Source organism: Canis aureus, unplaced genomic scaffold, assembly GCF_053574225.1.
Source record: "Canis aureus isolate CA01 unplaced genomic scaffold, VMU_Caureus_v.1.0 ptg000216l_RagTag, whole genome shotgun sequence".
NCBI lineage: Eukaryota > Metazoa > Chordata > Mammalia > Carnivora > Canidae > Canis > Canis aureus.
The window spans coordinates 142,548-150,200 of NW_027554486.1; the positions used below are offsets into that span (position 1 = coordinate 142,548).

The following is a 7,653-nucleotide window of genomic DNA, read 5'->3' on the forward strand; positions in this document are numbered from 1 at the left end:
TCCCCTCCCTAACTTCTGGCCTCCACAACTATGAGAAAAACAGGTTTTACTGTTTAAGCCACCCAGTCAGTGGTATTTGGTTAGGACAGCCTAACCACACTAATACAGAAGGGGTGCATCCTTCTTTGTGACTTTTCATTCCTGTTTGGTAAAATGTGGAATCAATGGCTGGAGCTCGTGCAGCCTTATTGAACCAAACGATAGTAGCTGCGTATTACAGGATGCACTAAGAAGAAGAATGATGGCAAGTCCACCATAACAGCCCTGTTTATCTGTAACCTTTTTTTTTTTTTTTTGCTTTTCCCATAGATGCTATATTTTATTGTAAGCACACCTGTAAGCCACTGCCAGTATTTTTAAACAAGGGAGTGGTGATATTATCAAAATTCAGTTCAGACATTAATTTTTACATCAAGAAGTAATGGCTTCCCAAGATACATTATTCCTTTCTAATAAAACCAATTTTTTTTTGAGAGAGAGAGCAAGGGGTGGGGGGGGGGGAGAGAGAGGAGAGAGAGAGAGAGAGAGAGAGAGAATTCTAAGCAGGTTCCATGCCCAGCATGGAGGCTAATGTGGGGACTTCATCTCATAACTCTAGATTATGATCTGAGCTGAACCCAAGAGTCAGACACTCAACCAAGTGAGCCACCCAGGCACTCCTAAAAACCGATTGCGTGCATGGCCATTCGATTCAAAGATTGACTTTCCCAGGCTCTCCTGTAGGTCAGGGGTGGCCATATCATTAAGTTCTGGACAATGAGATGGAGTGGAAATTTGGAACAATTTGGTGGGGGGAGAGTAAAGCAGGGATCAGGAGTGATAGTAAAGATAATAGCAGCACTTATTTTGCATTTATAACATGCCAGGAAGCATGTGAAGGCCTTTACATAAACTAGAGTCAGCAGGACCTGTTTTGAGAGACTGCAAATGGTTTGGCATCCCAGCAGAGCAAAGTGGGTGGAGATTAGGGAGTAGAAGCGGCAGAAAATTTAGAGAATAATCAACAGGAATGTTGAAAAAGGCCTTGTGTTCCATTCTATGAAGTGAAAACTTCAAACCAAGGGTAACAGGAATCCACTGAAGGATTTAAAAGTGGGCTATAACCTGATCAGATAGCTTTTGAGAAATTTCACTTGGAGAACAGTATGGACAATGGAAAGAGAAGCTCTATCACAGGTTTATAGTAATTGTCCAGGTGAGAGGTTCTTTTGTGAAGAAATACATGAATTAACACATTAGGAATCTTTTTGACAGATACACATAGGGCTTTGTGATGAATTAAGTAAAAGGTCTTAGTGAGCTATTACCATAATTTCTATTATTGGAAACATACATTATTTTTTTATATATATTTATTTTTTATTGGTGTTCAATTTGCCAACATACAGAATAACACCCAGTGCTCATCTCATCAAGTGCCCCCCTCAGTGCCCGTCACCCATTCACCCCTACACCCCACCCCCTCCCCTTCCACCACCCCTAGTTCATTTCCCAGGTATTACTCAGCCATTAGAAACGACAAATACCCACCATTTGCTTCAACGTGGATGGAACTGGAGGGTATTATGCTGAGTGAAGTAAGTCAATCGGAGAAGGACAAACAGTGTATGTTCTCATTCATTTGGGGAATATAAATAATAGTGAAAGGGAATATAAGGGAAGGGAGAAGAAATGTGTGGGAAATATCAGAAAAGGAGACAGAACATAAAGACTCCTAACTCTGGGAAATGAACTAGGGATGGTGGAAGGGGAGGAGGGCGGGGGGTGGGAGTGAATGGGTGACGGGCACTGAGGGGGGCACTTGACGGGATGAGCACTGGGTGTTTTTCTGTATGTTGGTAAATTGAACACCAATAAAAAATTAATTTATTAAAAAAAGGAGTCCTCTGTGTGTCTCTCGTGAATGAATAAAAAATACTTTTTAAAAAGATGTTCACTTATTTAGAGTGAAAGAAAGAGATAGAGTGCAGTGGGGAGGGGCAGAGGTGGAGGGAGGAAAAATTCTTAAGCAGACTCTGCAATGAGTGCAGAGCCCTTTGTGCCACTCCACCTCACAAGCCTGAGATCACCACCTGAGCTGAAAGCAAGAGTCCAACACTTAACCAACTGCACATCCCAGGCATCTCAGCTTTTGCTTTTTTATCAGTCATTACAAGGTTGATGAAAGTGTCCTGGAAGATGAAAAAAAAGTGATAAAAGCTAGAAAATAGAGAACTTAGGGTCAAAAGAGGAAGATGGATGGGATAGAAGGCCTCCCCAAAATCAGATGTAGCCAAGAGTTTAAAAGATGTGTAATTGACCCTGATTCTTTTTTTAAGGTTTTATTCATTTATTCATGAGAGACACGGGGAGAGAGAGAGAGAGAGGCAGAGGGAGGAGCTGGCTCCATGCAAGGAGCCCAACGTGGGACTCGATCCCAGGTCTCCAGGATCGCACGCTGGGCCGAAGGCAGGTGCCAAAGTGCTGAGCCACCCAGGGATCCCCAACCCTGATTCTTAATACAAAACCCTCATGATATAATATAGACTTGGCCTTGTACAGATCTGGGTCAAAGTTATAATATATATGTATGTATATATATATTCAGGTACTTCACTATCTTAGACATTTAACAATTCTTTAAAAAATTATTTTATGTGATAAAATGCACATAATATAAACCTAAAAGCCCTTTTAACTCATTTTTCTCACTTGTGAAGTGAGAACAAAATTACCTACCTTGCTTAATTAAAATGTATGATAAATTCAGTGATTTCAATAAGTGATCATTTTCCTTTTCTAATTTTCAGGAAAGATACAATTGAAATCACTCTATAAACAAATCTAATTAGAAAGCTACTTCAGCATGAATTTACATTTTCATTAACACTCAAAGAAGAGCTAATGCATGTAGGCTTCAAGAGGGAAAGACATAAAGAAGCACAAATCTTTCTAAATTTCACTGCTGTAAAGTATAGGGATTGGTAGCTGAGGAACTTTTTACTTGAATATCAATTTGGACTTCAAAGAAGCAGAGGTAATAATCACTTTGATTCAGGCAGTCATAGGAAGTCATTGACTCAAACCCTCAATTTATACAAATGAGGCCACTGAGGCCCAACAAGCTTGAAAGAATTGCCTAGTGTCTCACAGCTAGTTAGTGATAGAGGGAAGATTTGAATAGCAATCTCTAGGATGTATGTGATGTGGGGTTTTTTTTCCCTTAAATGCTAAGAGTATACACCAGACGATAGCCTCTTTGAAATAAAAGCTATAACAAAATAAGTATAGGGCTAGCAAATAAATACATTGCACACATCAAAAAGGAACAAAACAAAAGCCAAACATCTTCACAATGTGAAAATATTCTGAGTGGGGAATTAGCTACATAATCTCCATGGATACTCATTTGCTCCATGATGCCATGTAATTAAGGTCATTTTTATTCACAAATGTCCTTTTTGTGACTCAGTCTTTGTACAGATACGTAACAATAACAATAACAGTTATTCCCAAGAATATTAACCAAATAGGCAGATAAGCAAAGACAATCTGCTTTCACACATTTACTGAGAGAGAGAGAGAGAGAGAGAGAATGAATTTTGAATTTTACTGAACTACTTACAATTCCAAAAAGGTGTCATGTGTTTCTTACCTGAGTCCTTGGTACTATTGTTTCCATTGCTGCTTGCCTTTGTTGGAATGAGTGGTCAACAATGCCCTTGATCCACCACAGATATTTAAAAGTTCCTGCCTTTATATAGTTTTCCTCACTTCTAACACCTAAATACACCTGTAGTTCAGAAGCCTTATCAGTTCATCTCCCTTCTCTCTCCCAGTGACTCCTAGCTAGAGCAGTGTCTAGAACCTAGTACACGCAAAAATCTTTTCTAATTGAAAAGTACTTTATATAAGCTGAGCAACAGGCTATCCATAAAATAATTTTTAGGGTAAAATCGGATATGGTGTTTTTTTCATTGGTAGGTAATTTGGTTGTGGTTTAACTGATACAAAAATCTATCATGAACTATAAACTAATATTAATCATGAACTATAAACTAATAATAAGGAATGAGACTAAGAATATACATGTGATTAGATTCAAATAGAAATGCCAAAAGAGGGATGCCTGGTTGGCTCAGTCGGTGGAGTGTGTGACCCTTCATCTCAGGATTGTGAGTTCGAGCCCCAGGTTGGACGTAGAGATTACTTAAAAAAAATCTTAAAACAACTCAAAAGAACTGATGCACTAATTTGTGTAAATGTGCAGTTTGTTACATACACATATACAAATGTATACAATACATATGAATATGTATGTGCAAGAAGTGTATATATTTCTAATTACATGAAAATGAAATTTCAACTTTTTTCTTCGTAATGCACGTGTATGTTTCATACACAATGCTTCATATATCTAGAAAATATTTGTAGCTATGTAAGTTATCTGCAACTGACCAAATCTAGAAGGAAGGAAAAATCTCTTTTGAGGAAGTAAAATAGACATTACGAGGCCTATACACTAAAGTCATGCACTTCACTGAAGGAAGAGTTTTATATTAAGAGTCTTCATCCCGTCGAGTGCCCCCCTCAGTGCCCATCACCCATTCACGGGATGAGCACTGGGTGTTATTCTGTATGTTGGCAAATTGAACACCAATAAAAAATAAATTTATTATTAAAAAAAGAGTCTTCAGGTGAATCCTGCTCGACCTGCTTTTAGAAATAACTCTAAAACATATGGGCATTTATTTTCTCTTCCCATGGAAGATTAGAGAGGAGGTGATTACACTCTTAACAGCAAGAAGTGAGAGGAACTATGGCAGATGAAATAGAAGCTTAATGTGAGAGAAAGAAACGCAGAGGCAGAGACAGAGGAGGGGAAAGAGAACTGAGGAATAGAAAGAAGAAAATGGAAAAGGAAGGTGGAAAGGAAGGAAAACAGAAACATTTAAGGGATTAACAGAGTAAGACCTTAAATGAAATGAGTAAAGCAGTTTGGGCCACATAGACAGCGGCCAGAAATGCTGCTCAGGGGAGGACAAACTTGCTCCTGACCCTCTCAGTTCAGTACCTGGGGGTGTGTGAACAAAACTGACAACAGACAAAATAACAGGAGTAAAGGCATCCACGTTTATAAATTTTTAATTTTACATGTAAAGGGACCTCACGACAAGAACTAAATACCCAGAGCTGTGGTGAGATTTGAGAGCAGATAGAGCATTTTAAAAAGGGAAAGGAGCAGGGAGAAAGGCCACTGAAGGGAGAGTAAATGAATTTTTGGAAAGACAAGTGAGTCCTTAGGAGAACAGATGGAAGATATGATGGGTTGTGCCCATGTCTGTCTGAGTGTAGTGCCTACCTTTCTGAGGCTCTGTGATGAACCGGTCTTCCCTGGGGGATGAGACTTTTGGGGAGAGGATTTAAGACAATTGAGGTTTTCTAGGGGGAGGATATATCTTTAGATGGATAAGGGGACTTCAAAGAAAGCTCTCCCTGTACTGTGGATTCACAGCTATCTTCAGCCCAGAAGAGTCCTTACTTCACCGTGGCACGTTTTGGAGCCCTTCACGTGGCAGCTCAATGATTCCTGTGAACGTCACCATTTGGTGTAGTATATATAATAAAGTGCATGATGATGAGCTTATGTCAAGGAGTCAAGAAAGACCTTTTATTAACGTGTTCTGCTCAGGAAGGTGAGGTATATTGTTATAAATTTAAAAAAGTAAATTTTGAACCCAAAACCAAATTAGCAGTGATTAGCAAACCAAATTAGCAGTGGTTAGCAAATGCGCATGTGTGTACTACCCTAACATGGTACGTACTGCTTATTTGTATATGAGTGAAAGTTGAGTATTTAGTATAGTTGCAGTCCTATCATGACAGGCTTTCTATGACCCATAAAAGCTCTCGAACATTGCATACTTAACTATAGATCCATCTACAATAGAAGAAAAAAAAGGCCATGTATAATTCATAACAGTAGAGGAGTCCATAAACCCAAACGTTCCCTGGGTAACTGAATAAAGCAAGCTAATTTCCATGAGTGACAGGTCAGACTCGCAAGCCATCAATCCTTCTTGGCGGTGAAATGGAAACCGAAGCCAGATGAAATAGCTTGTTTTCTTGCTTACAAGGGTTTTCCAGACTTCTGAGCTGATTAAAAACCAGAAGCATCTTTGAGAACAAGCAGGTGCTTACTTCTTCTACTTGAAATCGACTGCTTTTCTTGTTTTTACACCCATCTTTCCTTTCCCTTTTAACTAGTCGATGCACTGAAATATTAGCGCAGACCCAGAGACTATAAAACCATGCAGAGTAGCAAGTAAGAATGAAAAAATGGATTGATAGAATTCTAATAGGTGTATTATTTAGAATACACACCCCCCCGCTGGCGTGACCCCGACGCCCCCACCCCGCACCCAGCCCCGCGCCCCCAAGGGAAGTGGGAAGGGGGGGATGCTCGGGAACTACCTTGTTCGGTCTCCAAAGGGCACCCGCCCTCCGCCGCCGCCGCCCGGGCGCTGGGCTCCGACCGGGAGGAGCCGGCCTCGGGCTTGGCCAGGCCCGGACCCGCCAGCCCCCCGCTGGCCGCCGCCGCCGCCCTCCCCAGCGCCTCCGTGCGCGCCGCGGAGCCCTGGGCGCAGCCTAGAGTGGAAGGAAGCGCGCGAGCCCGGGAGGGACTGCGGGGGGCGACAGGCGACCGCACTCACCCCGGGAGGACGCCGCCTGCTGCTGCCTCGGGCTCCTCCGCTCTCCCCCGCCGGCTTCCCCGCCCCGCGAGGGCCGGCGAGGGGGGCCGGGCGGAGCGGAGCCGCTGCGACCAGGCTGGACATGGTGCTCCCGGAGGAGCTGCAGGGGAGGGTTTGGGGGGCGCTAAGATTTAGGGGGCCCCGGAGGCTAGAGGGGGCCCGGGGAAGGCCTCTGAAGGCGGGTGTCTGTGAACAGTCGCCCTCGGGCATCGCCAGGGCAGCCGGGGGTGTGGGGCGGGGAGGGAGGGGTCCGGCCTGTACACTGTTGCATCTAAGTGTGAGCAAGTGGGATGGACCCCACGCTTGGGCGTCTCGACTGTACCGGCCACGGAGTCGCGTCCTCCGGGGTCCCCTCCTTACCTGGTGGCTTTCCTAACAAAGTAAGAGAAGGCGAAGTCCCGGTGATCACCAGCCACGCTTCCACGGAGGCCTGATCCCGCTGCAGCTGTCCCCCCCCCCCCCCACCCCGGCGCCGGGGCTGCCCCGCTCCAGGACCCCCCGCGCGTCTGGGCAGCTGGCTGGTGCTGCTGTGCACCCGGCTGGGGTCCCCCCCGAGGAGGAGAGCTCTGCCCCCAGCCGCTCCCCCTCCCCTGCGCTCCAGACCCCGGGCTGTGGGCGGCGCTGCTCCTGCCCCAGGCCAGCCGCTGGCCGCCCCCGCCTCTCCGGGCCTCCCCGCTCGCAGGGGTGGCGGGTGGGGCAGGCACAGCGGCCGCGCGCCCTCGCCGGGTCCCAGGGAGACCGGGGCTCGCAGTCGCTGGGGGCCCCAGATTCCCAGGCGGCGACGGAGGCAACTGGTGAACTTGCCTGAAGCTCAGTGGCCGCCGCTGGGGTGCCCTGGGCGCTGCAAGGGCTGCAGGGGGGCGCGCAGAGGTGACGGGGGGTGGGGGGCGCGCGGAGTGCCCCACTTAAGAGAGGGACAGTC

General features: G+C 45.1%; 1 long non-coding RNA gene across 6 annotated transcripts in view; it reads right to left on the reverse strand.

Annotated features, from left to right (window-relative positions):
* The window catches only part of LOC144309859 (uncharacterized), a 42,069-nt gene extending 34,892 nt beyond the window's left edge, over positions 1 to 7,177 (reverse strand). For 3 of the 6 annotated variants that reach the window (XR_013375751.1, XR_013375752.1, XR_013375747.1), the window contains exon 1: positions 7,092 to 7,177. This is a non-coding gene — a long non-coding RNA (uncharacterized LOC144309859). Of the gene's footprint in view, positions 1 to 5,804; positions 6,278 to 6,453; positions 6,562 to 6,692; positions 6,739 to 7,091 lie in introns of those variants that run through there. The other 3 variants (XR_013375750.1, XR_013375749.1, XR_013375748.1) reach the window with 3 other exon arrangements.
* Between the last annotated feature and the right edge of the window lie 476 nt (positions 7,178 to 7,653).